Genomic DNA, 15,873 nt, shown 5'->3' on the forward strand with positions numbered 1-15,873 from the left:
CATTTTTACTTTAACTAGTAGAAATTATTCCCCATTAAATATCTTTTTCTTCTGTGCAATTAGAATCTTTTCTCCAAACCTACCTGGTATTTTCTGTCTTCTGAGCTTTTGTTCAGCATTCTTCTTGTGTTCCTCAGTTTGCAGTCCCACCCAAATGGTTCTTAATCTGGAATGTGTGAATGAAATTGAAACCTGTGCTGATGTCACTCTAGGGGAACAGCACATCTACAGCTGCCTTCATGTTACCCAAGGATTGTCTAGCGGGAGTGACCGCCTAATATGCTCTTTCTACTTAAGCTGCCCACTCTGGATTGTTTTCCATCTTCAGCCTCCAGGATATTTTTAGATACCTCCATCCCCAGTCCGTGAGGACATGAGAGATAAGTGATGGAGATCTTCTTCCTCACCAGTATTTGGAATTAGTAATTAGTTGGTGCTAATATGAACTAGCTCAAGATTTCCTCATAGCCAAGATCATAGAAAAATCCACCCTCATTACACACAGATTAATGGTTCAAAAGTTTGTAAACTTTGTGACTTCCCTGGCTTGGGACTGGGGGCTAGGAGTATCCCTTTAACAAATTATTGGATAACTCCAAAATAAAGAGAAGATTATAAAATAAAGATCCTGTTACAAAGGTATATTCAGAAATGTGTTTTGCCTACAAAGTGGAACAACTGACTTCATCTGAAAGATTGAGGAAAGGCTTTATCAAGAATTTTACTTGTTCTTTTTTTTTTCTCTTGTTCTTTTGTTTTGTTCTTCCTTTTCATTTTTCTCTCTGTCCTTGTCTCTGTTTCTGTCTCTCTCATCCTTTCTTGTGTATGCTTATCTTACTGAAAAATTGGGAGCAGGGTGCATGAGCAGAAAGGATGGTTTTAAAAAGTGATAAGTCGGGGCGCCTGGGTGGCGCAGTCGGTTAAGCGTCCGACTTCAGCCAGGTCACGATCTCGCAGTCTGTGAGTTCGAGCCCCGCGTCGGGCTCTGGGCTGATGGCTCAGAGCCTAGAGCCTGTTTCTGATTCTGTGTCTCCCTCTCTCTCTGCCCCTCCCCCGTTCATGCTCTGTCTCTCTCTGTCCCAAAAATAAATAAACGTTGAAAAAAAAAATTAAAAAAAAAAGTGATAAGTCAACTTGCACGAAATAATTCATGTGATAAACCAGGAGCAAGAAATTATGGGTCTATGTGCAGAGGGCAGAATGTGAAATGAAGAAAGAAGTTAAAAAAGAGGTTGTGACTTAATCTGAAGGTTGGAATGAGAATTGCATTTATCATTGTTACAAAAATGAGAATTTGGAAACAACTTTCAAATCATTACAGGATGAAATAACCTATATAAAGCACATATGGTCAAATATATATGGCTTAATTATCAGTCATGCTGTCAGTGGCAAGGGTGTCCACGAAAGACCTGAGACCTAAGAGTGGCACAGTTATTTAAAATGATGATTGAAATAAGGGGGGTAAAAGGAAGTGAAGCAAAGCGTGTAATGTAGGAAAATCTCCAGATTTAAGTTTCTGTTGGGTCTCTGTTTTCTCTCTTTGCAAAATAAATGTTAGGATTCCAAGGCGGTTGCCTGGTTCACAAGGCTGCCATCAAGATTAAATGAGAAAATACTTGTGAAAAGCATTTCCAAAAACTCATACATTTTCTACAGATTAAGGTATTACTAGCAACTTTTTAAAAGGCAGGGCACTTGTCATATCACAAGGTATTAGAGAGATAAAGTATTTATTCTCAAAATTAAATTTAACGCCATGCACAGTTACCCAGTTTTTAGTTTGTTAAAATGATTTCTAAGCTTGGAAGAATTTGGGGAAAATCCCTGAAAGGCTAAAATGTAGGGATATTCCGTAACCTCAGGTCTCCTAAAGGATACTAATATCCTCTGTTCCCAGACCGGTCCCCTGTAGTGAAGTCAGTGGAGAAGGGTTAGCATGACCGTGGAACTTTATAATCCAGCCCTGGGCGAATTATTATTAAGGGATGACGTAATGTTCTTTTCTTTTAGTGGATTATGTATTGTTGCCAGTTCTTCTTTGCATTTCTATTTCTGGATGCTTTGCTCTCTTGCTTTGTTTGTTTCCCTATTTATCTACATTATTGGAATAATAATAATATAGACTCAGAAATATAAAAGAAATTGAATCAAATAAAAACAGTAAATATATAAAATTTATAAAATTGAAAGATAATAAAATAGAACCAAAGAAGCACCTTATCTGCATTTCCTTTATTGTTATATTTCCTTAATTTTAGCTTTTTTAAAATAATTTCTTATTTCTTATTTTATTTGATTTCTTTTTGTTTATACTTAAAAAAGAATCTTGGGGAACCTGTGTATCTCAGTAGGTTAAGCATCTACCTTTGGGTCAGGTCACGATCTTGTGGTTCGTGGGTTCAGGCCCCACATGGAGCTCTGCACTGACAGCTCAGAGCCTGGAGCCTGCTTCAGATTCCGTGTCTCTGCTCTCTGCCCCTCCCTCACTCACACTCTGTGTGTGTTTCTCTCTCAAAAATAAATGCACCTTAAAATTTTTTAAAAAAATGAATCTTAAGTTTGAGGACTTCTTTTCTTTATCTTTAATATGTCTTTAAGGTTGTGGGCATTTTTTGAACGTGTAGTTTTCTATATAAGTTTTGATTAAATATTTTATCTTCATTGTTTTCTAGATAATGTGTAATTTCAGCTTTTTAATTTATTCTTTGAACAAAATATATTTATGTTTCCTAATTTTCAAAGAGAGTGTTTTAAGTTAACATTTATCTTTTATTTCTAAACTTTTGGAGTATGCTTGTGAACTGTGGCTTTACTTTTTAAATTTTTAGTACTTATTTGTGCTAAGTACATAGTGTTTTGTTAAATTTTGGTATATTTTCGTGGCAAACCAAAAATATACGTTCTTTATTTTATTGATTTATTAAATAGAATTTGGTGATTTTATTTATTTGGTGATATTTATTTATTTTATTTATTTAATTTATCCTCTATATCTGTGCTTATTTTTAGCAGCTAGTTCTGTTAGATTTTGGAATAGTTATTAAAATATTCCCACTATTTTATATTCATCATGTTCTAATTGCATTTATAATAGTTTTTGGATTAATATTAGTATTAATATGCTGTTGTTTATTTGTTACACTGTTTATATTCTTCATAAATTAAGCATTTTGATGGGGTGTCTGGGTAGCTCCGTCAGTTAAATGCTACCAGTTCTGGATTTCCGCTCAATTGATGATCTCACCGTGGTAAGAGTGAGCCCTATCTCCGTGCAGGGCGTAGAGCCTGCTTAAGATTCTCTCTGCCCCTCCTCCATTCTCATGCACCCACGTGTACACGTGTGCTCTCTCAAAAAAACCAAAAAACAACAAAAAAAAACATTTTGCCATTGTATAATTTCCCTTTTTACCGTGTTACATGTTTTTATTCTTGTGTTTTGTTCTGTTTTTGGGGTTTTGTTTTTGTTGTTGTTGTTGTTGTTAAGTATTATCTCTCCTCCATCCCTTTTTATTTTTGTGAATTTATTTCGAGATTCTGCCCGCAAAATCTTTCCTTTCATGATTTCCATCTCAGATTCTCAATCTCCCAAGTATATAAATCAGGTCTCAAACATGGCCATCTTCTCCTTCGATTCATCTCTAGAATAATTTAATTCTAAAACAGTGTTCTTGATTTTCAAAAAGATTTGTTTTTATATCGTAATTGAGCAAATGCCCTTGTTATTCTTTCTTTGTTCAAGGTGTTAACCGTCTGTTCATATAGTTACATTCTATTTGGAGTGGCCTTTATGATTTGTCTGCCTCTTTGCTTTCCTACTTTGGCTTCGTCACTGGGGTTCATGCCTAACTGCTGCCATAGTTTATGCAGGAAGGATCTTTTACATAAAGGCAGGGCCAGCATCTCTCCCTGGCAGCCAGCTGCCTACAGACCTGAAAATTACCATTTTTCCATCAGGACGTCAGCTGCAAAAGCTGTCCCCCTCTATCCCTCACAATTCAGGTTGAATCTGCTGACCGTTTCAGCTTCCACACCTCTCTTGTAGCCAGATCATCCCCAAGAGACTCACGGATATTTAGCTTCTTTTTAATTTAGGGCAAAATTGCAACTTATAATCAGTTTTGCAAAGAAAAAAAATCCAGGCCAAAGCCTGGCTTTTGTCCTGATCCCAGAGTTTGCACACCAGGACTGGGCTATGTCCACCTGGAAAAAGGGGTACATGGTTTTCTACACACAAATGACACCATCTGGCTACCAAGCTGTTTGCCCAGAGGGCATGCTTTATTTCTAAGCATCCACCCGAAGTGGGCACCTTTCCCTAGTTTCCCAAAGGCAGAGTGTGGGGTGAGTAGAGGCTTTCCCCCTGGGGTCCACAAATTCTCATATACAATTCACTCACTCTCATTTGTTGATTCTCTCTCTCTCTCTGTCTATCTCAAACTCACACTAATCATTACTTCAGAATTCTCAACAGCAAGTCTCCTGCCTCATTTCAAGGTCTGGGAACAGGAGGAACAGCTCTTGCCGTCCTGGATTCTGGGAGGGCAAAAATTCTCACCTGAACCCTCTATACCACTGCCTTTAGACCCAGAGACAGCTTATCTCCGTAGAAGTAATTAATCACTAAACTGGAGTTGGAGGGGTATGAGCAATATGGACTCATTGTGGTGTCACTTACCCCGAATCCCATGGAATCTCTCTAGATATTAAATTCCCAAAGGCTGTTTAAGTGTCAGATATGTCAGTATAAACTAAATGGCATGACCTGCCTAAGGGCCAGATCCCCACTCACTTCTCCAGCTCCATCTGGCATATCTCTTCCACTTGCTTTCTGCCAGTGCAGACACTTTGACTGCCTTTCTATGCCTCAAATGGGCTGTGCTTCCTCAAGTTCCTGGACTTTTTGTTCATGTTAATTCCTACTCTTACGGCACATCTCAGACCAGGAGATGCCTGGCAGACAGCTTTCCTGAAGATCCCAGCCAAGTGAGGTCTTATGGAGGAGGCTGTCATCTCCATTGCTCTTATCGGGGCATCCATATGAACACTTATCCCCTGCACTAGACTGGAAGTTATATGCAGGTGAGCCTGATGTAGTTCCCCTTGTGTCTGCAGCACCTGGAACAGTGGGAGCCGATGGTTTTTGTTGTGTAAATAAAACCAGGAGAGAACCCAGACACTGCGTAAAAGTTTTCCTGAGAAATCACAAGTCTCCGTCATCTGAGTGCAAAATTTGCTGATAAACTGTTGAGCAGAGAAATCTCATACTAGATTTCCTCACATTGAAGAATGGGATCCCCCATCATTAATTTGTGAAAAATTTTAAATATACAGAAAGTCAAAAGCATTTTATAGTGATCATCCACATATTCATCACATAGACACCATTAACATTTCACTAGGCTTGCTTTGTTGTAACTCTATCCATCCCTCAGTCTATTCATCAATTCATGATATTTTATATACTAAGTAAGTGGCAGACTTGAGTATATTTCCCCTTAAAATCACTCACATGTTTATCATTATTGAAAGCTTAACACTTATTTATAGACAGTTTTCACTCTTCTGAAGTTAAATTTTATAGGCAAATACATAAATTGTAGCTGTAAGTTTATGAAATTTTTGATGAATGTATATACATGTGTAACCCAAATCTGTATCGACACATATACATTATCATGATCTCAGAGAGGTCCTTCATGCTGGGTGTAGCTGGGTCATTTGTGTATATATCTCACTGGGCTTTCCACAAAGCTGTCGTGAAATTTAAATGAGATGAGGTAAAATATAAAGACAATAATACAACTAAGTAACACTATCATGGAACAAAACATTGAAGTAAACACAAATCTTAAATAAATGGGAGAATAGGCACCTCATAACTTCCTTTTAAAGTTATCTCCTGCTCTATAATCATCAGAGTTCCTATTATTTTAAGGATTTCACTTTAACATAAAAAAAAGGTCTCTGTACTCATTTCCTATGTGAATCAGGCTGGTAGTCTTGCCTTTGTTTCAGAGGCTTCCGGGTATAGTAGAAGAAACATAGGTTTTGGTGCATAAGGTATTTTATTTTATTCAGTGACTTTAATAAATTATCTAACTCTTTGAGATTTAATTTTACAATTTGTAAAATGTAGAAGGTAAAAATAGCCACTGATAGAATTTGGGGAGTGAGGAGAGAAGAAAATGTTGATAATTAAATGAAATATAAAGTCTTGGAATCGAGTTTCCTTTACCTCTCCCTATCCTTGAGCTTTTTGGTTTGAGTGATGCATATATTAAAAGATGATAAAACAAAATGAATTTATAGTTGAGCAATGGCAGGAGACAAATGAAGACATTTTTGAAGTTTTTTTTTTAAATATAAGCACCAAAATCTGTGTTTTTTCTGCTATATTCTGAAGGCTTTTAGAAGGAGGTAAGACTAAAAGTCTGATTTATATATTTTGAGTCTTTCAAGAGACCCTTAGGGGCACCTGATTGGCTCAGTCAGTTGAGCGTCTGCCTTTGGCTCAGGTCATGATCTAGCAGTTCATGGGTTTGAGCTCCACATCGGGCTCTGGGCTGACAGCTCAGAGCCTGGACCCTGCTTTGGATTCTGCGTCTCCCTCTCTCTCTCTCTGCCTCTCCCCAGCTCACACTCTGTCTCTGTCTCTAAAAAATGAATAAACATTAATTTTTTTAAAAAAGAGCCACTTAAAGTGTACTACATAAGCAGCTCTACCTACAGCACTATCAAATGTTCCTGAAAATAAGTTGTTTTGAATCTCAAAAAAGTTTAAACTGTCAATTATTTCACAATGCTATAGTAGTGAAAACATGAGTGGCTGGAGAACAAGATGGCTTAGAGATGATTCTTCTTCATATGTGGGCTCTTGTCTCTACGAAATATATAAACGTGGGCATGTTACTGCCTTCAGGTGCCTCGGTTTCCTCATCTGTGAAATAGAAGCAATAATATTTCCTATCTCAATGGATTATTGTATAGATTTAATGTGTTTATGCATGTAAAGTTCTTAGAACATCACTGAGCATATAGTAAATTCTCAATAAAATGAGCTCTCGTTATTGGAGTTAGGCAGACATACATTCAAATACCAATTCCATACTGTGTGATCTTGGACAACTTACTTATCCTCTCTGAGATTTAGTTTCTATGTTAGTAACATGTGATTAATAAAACATTAGATAATAATACTTGTAGGGTAGTGTCTCACATACTGTAAATGCCCATGGGTTGTTCTTGCTGGATTTTTCATCTTAGCTTCTAGTTTTAGAAAGGCATGGCAGATTACCTGCATTTTTTTAATCGAGGAGGAAAATGCAGAAGATATTTCTATTTCAAATAAAAGGAAATTATTTATTAACAAATATAATCTCTGACACATTGATGCCCACCAGCTGCCAGAGATGAGAATTTTGGGAACCGCTATCCCAGAGAAGTCATAAACACTGGCAAGGGATAATTGAATCAAGAGATGTTTGGGTCACATTCCGTTCTGCTGCACTGTCATCAATTTCACTATATTATTGCAGAAAAAAGTTGGGGATTGGAACTTTGTTATTCTAATTATTAGTATTATTTGCAGAGCTCTTGGGAGTGCTGTTTATTTCCCTTCTTATTTTTCACATAATGAATTGCTTTTGAATTCACCTTACATAGCTGCTATGGTTTTAAAAGATTATATCTCTGCATAATTCTGCTTAAATTGCTATCTTTTCTAAATCATATAAACTCTCTTCAATAATATCCTACATGTATTTAATCTCACCAATTTTGGCAAAGCTTCATAAAATTATTGTATTATATTTTTATCCCTGGTGTCTATTAAACGTTTTTAAAACCAAGATTTAAAAAAAAAAAAAAGGAAGAAGAAAAGGAAAAGCATTTTCAATGTTTTCTGTGCACATTTGCACTGTGAAATCACTTGTAACAGACTCACACAACTAATTAACAGATCTTTATTTTGTTGTGTTTCTGGCCGAGTCAACGTGACAGGATATGGGAAGCCATACCAATTAACAGGCCTGAGCAAGCTCTTCATTTGACAAACATTTAATAAGCAATAAAATAGGAACTTGGAAGTTCTGAAACTCACTGATGGAAAAAAGAGAGAGAGGAGCTCTGTTGCTTATCTGGAATAAAGGAGGAACTCAATTAAGCTAACAAGATGCAAGCTGTAAAAAAAAAATCAGGGTTGAGTTGAATTTTAGTTTAGCAAGCAACTTTGAGAGGTCACCTCGTCCTTCCTTTCCTTCCCAGTCTGCATTAAAGCACAGCTGTGCAGCCCACGGTCTGCTTTCTTTCTGAGAAATAGTCCTCCTTAATGGGAATGGCTATGGTAGAATATTAGATTTCTGCTTAAAATGCTAATGAAGATCTGGTACTTGAAAACCTAGTTTCAAACTTTTGTAAATTTCTAGTGATCATCTTTTAATAATCGCAAGGGCTGATTCATGGCTGTGCCTCTCCCTGCCTCTTCCTGTTAGATCTGTGTGTGTCTGATTCTAATGCTGTTCCAGGCACTAAACCTGAAATGAATTGATGCCATTGGTATTCATCTCCAGGCACTTCTTCAGGAACCAGTGCTTCCCACTTCGCTTTATCATCCAATTAAAAGCTTCCGTATTTCTGAAAGTCAATAATTAAAAAAAAATCAATACCTCTATGTCTTGACTATGAATATATTTGCAAGAAAATTTAATGGACATGTTGTCTATACTCACTTATAGCTGGTATACTTCCAAAAAATTTATAGAGCATGTGAACTGACAAGATAAATGAAGTAGACGTTCATTATTCAAATTAAAAATTATTTTCTGTCAACTGAAGGCACCTATCATTTTTATAGCAAGATTTTAGTGCATACCAAGTATAATTAAATGAATTTTAAAATAAAATAATCATTAATATTGATATCTTATAACTTAACTCAATTATAATATTTATTTTTTAAGTTAACTGAAGTGACATTAATGGCACTAATAAAACTAAGATTAATCAGTGTGTGACTTTTTAACTGATTCAAAATTCATTTATTCATTCAAACATTTGTTATTATGTACTATCCAATTTCATGCAAATTAATTGAAAAAATAAATTTATTGAACACAGACTCTGAGTTAGGCTTTTTATTAAGCACTAGAGGCAGAGGTTAGCAGAATGATATGGCCACTGCACTCTGAGAGCTAAGAAAGGTATAATAGAAAATCATTTAGAGTGGGAACTTAGAGCCCTAGATTCTAGCTCAATGTAATGATCTTTGGTTTTCTACAGAGTTGGTTTGTGTTCATCTGATCTTTAATGTTCACTTATGATTTGTAAAGTACATATTGTATACCAATTCTATAGTGTTCAGCGAAAGATCATAATATTGTAATGGCAACATTATTAACAAGAACAACAAAGAACTGTGAATGCCTACTTTATACAGTACAACAAATTAACAGTTGGCATATTTTGATCTTTAGACAGTTGCTTTTATATGCCACAGAGTGTTCTTGTAAGCTTCTTATTGAAATGCATTTATGCTTTTTATTGATTTTCCAGGTGCAAAACTGATCTCAAATTCATTAATATTAATACGAGCGAAACTAGCTTGCTGAACATCAAAACAGTATTACATTTTGAAAGCAGGAAATTCCCTTTACAGTGAATTGGGAATATTTCCAGAGCAAAGGACTCCCAATTAAACATTATCCTTTAGTAGAAAATGTCTTCATTCACTTAGATAAATTTATGGTAGTCTTTAAAACTGTAAGAACTTATCTATTCAGGACAGTGCTAGGAGTTTGCAATTGGAAAATTTAGAAATGTGGAATACTTCCAATACTGGAAAACAACACCTGTGCGGTGTGGTATATAAACCATTTTTTTTTTTTACTTATGTTTCTGTTATTCTGTTTCCACTTGTGATTCTGTTATATGCCAACCCTTAGTATGTTTATTCATATGTTCACTAACATTAAATATAAAATAAGTTCCTTACAGATAGGAGGCATTCATAATGTCAGAAAGGCGGAAAAATAAAGGAAACACAAAAGAAAAGAGCAAGAAAGGAGCTCTAAGATCTTTCTGTTTTTCTGTGATGTCGTATCAGGTAAAATGAAAACAAGGGCAGGAAAATCTCACAATAGTCTAAAGTGTTAGGCAGATGTGATGATGCATTTGCCAGTCTACTGTGGCCAGTTCACTTATGCTACATGGGACAGCAGGGAGAAAGCTCCCAAGCTGTGGAGGACTTTTTCTCAGAGTATTCACCGTAAAGCAAATTTGTGTATTTCACAGCCATTTTAACTGTAACAATGCTACAAGGTTGCCCACAGAAGCTGCTTTATCACTGACATAGCTATTTTGTATAGGCAGTCAAGGTTTCACTGGTGTCAGTGACTAAGTGTGAACTTCTGCATAACATGTTATTCATAAACTTTCAGTTGAGGAGAAAAATTATTTTTCGCCAGTGTAGAGGACTCTATCCGGGCATTCTAGAGTTTTCCATTTTCATCATTATGCTCACTTATTGCAGGAGGTCATAAAAAAAAATGCTCCAACTGAGATCTACCTTGGAGAGTTAGTTTTTCATTTTAATTGAGGTGAAAGTAAATACAAATTTTCATTACTAAAGACAGTTTATGTTATGTAAAACACTCCCCAAAATATATTTTTTATAATATATAAACTGCAGTTTGCATTTACATATTAAATAATAACACTTAAAAGGAAAATATGAGCAATAGCTTTCAAATCTTTGAATAACAAAAATAAATATTTAGGTAATATTTTGAACAATGCATACTTACTATTAATGGTGACATGTCATCTGAATTGGATTCCCAAATATTTCTCAAAGTTATTAATGATAAAGGAAGAGTAATTATAAAAATAATAAACTATTTTAAATAAAATTTCTGAAAACATGCACTTTAGTTCTTCAGCTTTATAAGTAGTCATTTATTTTAAACATATCCTATTTTTTTAATTTTTTTTAATGTTTATTTATTTTTGATGGAGAGAGAGACAGAGTGCAAGCAGGGGAGGGACAGAGACAGAGGGACGCAGGGTAACCCAGGGCGAGAACCCACCAGCCTTAAGATCATGACCTGAGCCAAAGTCGGATGCTTTACCGACAGCCACCCAGGTTCCCCTATTCTATTTTTTTTATGTTTATTTTATTATTTTATTTTATTTTATTTTATTTTATTTTATTTTATTTTATTTTATTTTATTTTATTTTATTTTATTTTATTTTTTGTGAGAGAGAAAGAGATAGAGAGAGAGAGAGGGAGAGTGCTCCCACGCAAGTTGGGGAGGGGCAGAGAGAGGGAGACACAGAATCTGAAGCAGGCTCCAGACTCTGAGCAGTCAGCACACAGCCTAACGCAGGGCTCAAACCCAGAAACTGTGAGATCACGACCTGAGTTGAAGTCGGACGCTTAACCTACAGAGCCACCCAGGCGCCCCAATTTTAAACATATTCTAACTTGAGGTTATGTGCCCTGGAATGGACATTTAAGTTATGAGTAATCATTGCTACAGATCTGTAGGCAAAGTTTACTAAGCATGGGTGAGATATGTAACATGCGCACACACACACACGGAAAGAGTAGTTAGCAAGAAGCATTTTAAAAGGTTAAATATCATCATTGAAGCATTGCATAGCAGAGACAAAGAGGAAGGTAGAAACTTGAGTTTGTGTTCTAGAAAGATTATGCTGAGCTTGTGAGACCTTTGAGCAAAGTAAGCAAATATTTCCCAATTGTAGTTAATTTGAAGAGTTTAAAATTTAAACAAAGCTAGCAATGATGATGCAGATCTCTGCCAAGTCTCCTTAAAAGACTTTATGGTACCGTTTGATTTAAAGTACTAGCGTGATTTATTTTCATATAGTACATACACACCATAGCAGTATATAATGAAAAAAATCACTAAAACAGGACATTGTATTACATTTTCCCTTCTTTCCAAACGCTGTCGCATACAACAGTCTAATATCTATTTCCTCCAGGTGTTGGTCAATTTGACATGTCAAATTTGCAAAAATACCGCCTAGGATATTGCTCCATAAAGCTATGATGATTCAGGGCTCATTTTTTTTAATCACAAAATCTTTTATAAATGTAAGATATAGTAATTTTCTATTTATTTTAGTTTATGTTATTTTATATTTAAAATAGTTCTTGCCAGTTTACAAAAGATTCTTACTGTGTATTTGCCTAATGAGCCCATGGTTATTAAAAAAAATTAAACTCATGAGCAAGTTAGACTTCCAAAACTAACCAGAGATTTTATTTTTTATTATTATTATTTTTTTTAATTTATGTCCAAATTAGCATATAGTGCAACAATGATTTCAGGAGTAGATTCCTTAGTGCCCCTTACCCATTTAGCCCATCCCCCCCCACACCCACTCTAGTAACCCTCTGTTTGTTCTCCATATTTATGAGTCTCTTATGTTTTGTCCCCTTCCCTGTTTTTATATTATTTTTGTTTCTTGTCCCTTATGTTCACCTGTTTTGTCTCTTAAAGTCCTCATATGGTATTTGTCTTTCTCTGACTAATTTCACTTAGCATAATACCCTCTAGTTCCATCCATGTACTTGCAAATGGCAAGATTTAATTCTTTTTGATTGCCGAGTAATACTCCATTTTTTATATATATCACATCTTCTTTTTTTTTTTAATTTTTTTTCAACGTTTATTTATTTTTGGGACAGAGAGAGACAGAGCATGAACGGGGGAGGGGCAGAGAGAGAGGGAGACACAGAATCGGAAACAGGCTCCAGGCTCTGAGCCATCAGCCCAGAGCCTGACGCGGGGCTCGAACTCACGGACCGCGAGATCGTGACCTGGCTGAAGTCGGACGCTTAACCGACTGCGCCACCCAGGCGCCCCCATCACATCTTCTTTATCCATTCATCCATGGATGTACGTTTGGGCTCTTTCCATACTTCGGCTATTGTTGCTAGTGCTGCTATAAACATGGGGGTGCATGTGTCCCTTTGAAACAGCACACCTGTATCCCGTGGATAAATGCCTAGTAGTGCAATTGCTGGATTGTAGTGTAGTTCTATTTTTAGTTTATTGAGGAACTTCCATACTATTTTCCAGAGTGGCTGCACCACCTTGCATTCCCATCAACAATGCAAAAGAGATCCTCTTTCTCCGCATCCTCGCCAACATCTGTTGTTGTCTAAGTTGTTAATGTTAGCCATTCTGACAAGTATAAGGTGGTATCTCATTGTGGTCTTGATTTGTATTTCCCTGATGATGAGTGATGTTGAGCATTTTTTCATGTGTTGGTTGGCCATCTGGATGTCATCTTGGGAGAAGTGTCACTTGATGTCTTTTGCCCATTTCTTCACTGGATTATTCATTTTTTGGGTGTTGAGTTTGATAAGTTCTTTATAGATTTTGGATACTAACCCTTTATCTGATATGTCGTTTGAAAATATCTTCTCCCATTCTGTCGGTTGCCTTTTAGTTTTGCTGATTGTTTCCTTCGCTGTGCAGAAGCTTTTTATTTTGATGAGGTCCCAGTAGTTCATTTTTGCTTTTGTTTCCCTTATCTCTGGAGACATGTTGAGTAAGAAGTTGCTGTGGCCAAGATCAAAGAGGTTGTTGCCTGCTTTCTCCTCAAGGATTTTGATGGCTTCCTGTCTTACATTGAGGTCTTCCATCCATTTTGAGTTTATTTTTGTGTATGGTGTAAGACAGTGGCCCAGCTTGTGCATGTCACTGTCCAGTTTTCCCAGCCCCACTTGCCGAAGAAACTGTCCTTATTCCATTTAACCAGAGAATTTAAAGAGTCCTTGAAACATGTCATCTCTTACACATGCAAATTTGACTTATAACCTATATTCATCGAAAACTGAAAAATATTTTTGTTATTTATTAATGTTCTTGAAAAATTCACTGAAGAACTTTTTAGGGTGGAAAAAGATCTCTGTTAAATATGCAAGAAAATCCACTTTGTAAACTTTTTTTTATAAGGATACCAGTGTTTTAAAATAAAATATATTTTCTTATTAAACAAAATAATGTAATATTCATGGCATGCTGTGAATAATTATGGTATTTCCTGAGAAAGAACCACCAAACCAACTTTATGCAGATTGTTAGTTTGCTAATATTAGTATTAGCTTGCTAGGGCTGCTGTAATAAAGTACCATAAACTGGGTGGATGGAATGATAGAAATTTATTGTCTCAGTTCCTGAGGCTAGAAGTCCAAGATCAAGGTGTCGGAGGGTTGGTTTCTTTGGACTGCTAGGGAGAATTTGTTCCATCCCTCTCCCCATCTTCTGGTGATTTACTGTCAATCCTTGGTGTCTCTTGGCTATAGACACATCACCCTGATCTCTGCTTTTATTTTCACCTGGTATTCTCTCTATATGTGTGTCTGTCCTTTTTAAAAGTACACCAGCTATATTGGATTAAAGTCTACCCTAATGACATTTTAACTTGATTGCTTCTGTTAAGACCCTATCTCCAAATAAGGTCACATTCTGAGGTGCAGAATTCAACACGTGAATTCCAGGGGGACACAACTCAACCCATAACAGCAAATTGGCAATTTAAGGATAAGTGTGATATCTTGAAGTATAACCAGCAATAAAATCATTTAAAAGAAATTGCCAGAATTCATTTTATGAATTGCAAAAAATAAAAGGTTGGCAAGCACAGAAATTTTAAAAGTGCTTTTTGTTATTTTTATTTCTGAAAATAATTACCATTTTAGGTTTTAAAGATATTCTTAAAGATGCTCGTATATTTATTTTATATAATGAACTGTTTGAGCCACTCATGTTTATCAGGGGCAAATATATTTTTAAAAAATGTTTTCACCCTCATGGTCTTTACAGTATGGTAGAAAATCTTGTTCTAATGTCGAGACTTTGACGTTTTGCATGAAATTAAAAAAATACATAATAATTTTAATAGCTTTAAGATATTGATGCAGGAGACCAATTACCCATACTGTTTTACCACTATCACACAGGGCTTTAGTACATGCTGTTCAAGAAAACTGCGTTTAGTAGGGTATCAAATAAGGAAGGATTTAATAATTTAGTTTTAGATTTAGCTAAACTTCTTTTGCTTTTTTTTGTATGTCGCATGTTTTTTGCCTAGCAAATTATAATTAGAAAGATAATATGACTTTCCACATTATATCTAACGCCTTTGCATGACAATGTTTTGTTGAAACTTACTATTGAAACAGACTTTCAGCCATTTATTCTTAAACCTGAAAACACAAATATGGAATGTGCTTATAATTCTCTGGTAAAGTTTTTATAATATTTCCATTCCTGCCCTATGCAGCCTTCAAAGATGTATTTCACCTCTCAGGCAATGATGGAATTCTTAATATTTCCTTCTAATGCTGAAACTGGGGCGAGATGTGGGGCAGTAAGCTGAGCTGCCTCGGGAAATAGCATCATAAAACATGGAGGCTCGACTCATGTTCTAGTCCGTTGTATTTTGAAAGACTCTATTATTATAGCTCAACATAGTTGTACTTAACAAATATTGAAATTCATAGACACAAAGGCAAGAATGTAGGAAACAGGCAACTGGGGGATAATGTTGCTTTTCACTTTGTATCTCAGCCTTACCCGTACTTAAGTATCATCTTTTTTTTTTCTTAATCTTCACACAAATGTTTTGAATGACAGAACAATTAGAAAGAAAGCAGATTGCAGTATCTATATCTGTCACTATAACTACGCTCTGGCAGACATAAATTCCCTACTGATTTTGCTGCAGTGTATTATCTGAGAAGTAAGCTAAATCTTAACCTAGTTTTTTTTTTTTTCCCCCAATGTAGCGGTACATTGGAAGAAATGCCTTCTTCATCCGACTCTGAAAGTTGC

This window comes from Lynx rufus, unplaced genomic scaffold, assembly GCF_022079265.1.
Source record: "Lynx rufus isolate CCGP_SWC_20201006 ecotype Redwood Valley unplaced genomic scaffold, mLynRuf1.p SCAF_5, whole genome shotgun sequence".
Taxonomy (NCBI): Eukaryota; Metazoa; Chordata; class Mammalia; order Carnivora; family Felidae; genus Lynx; species Lynx rufus.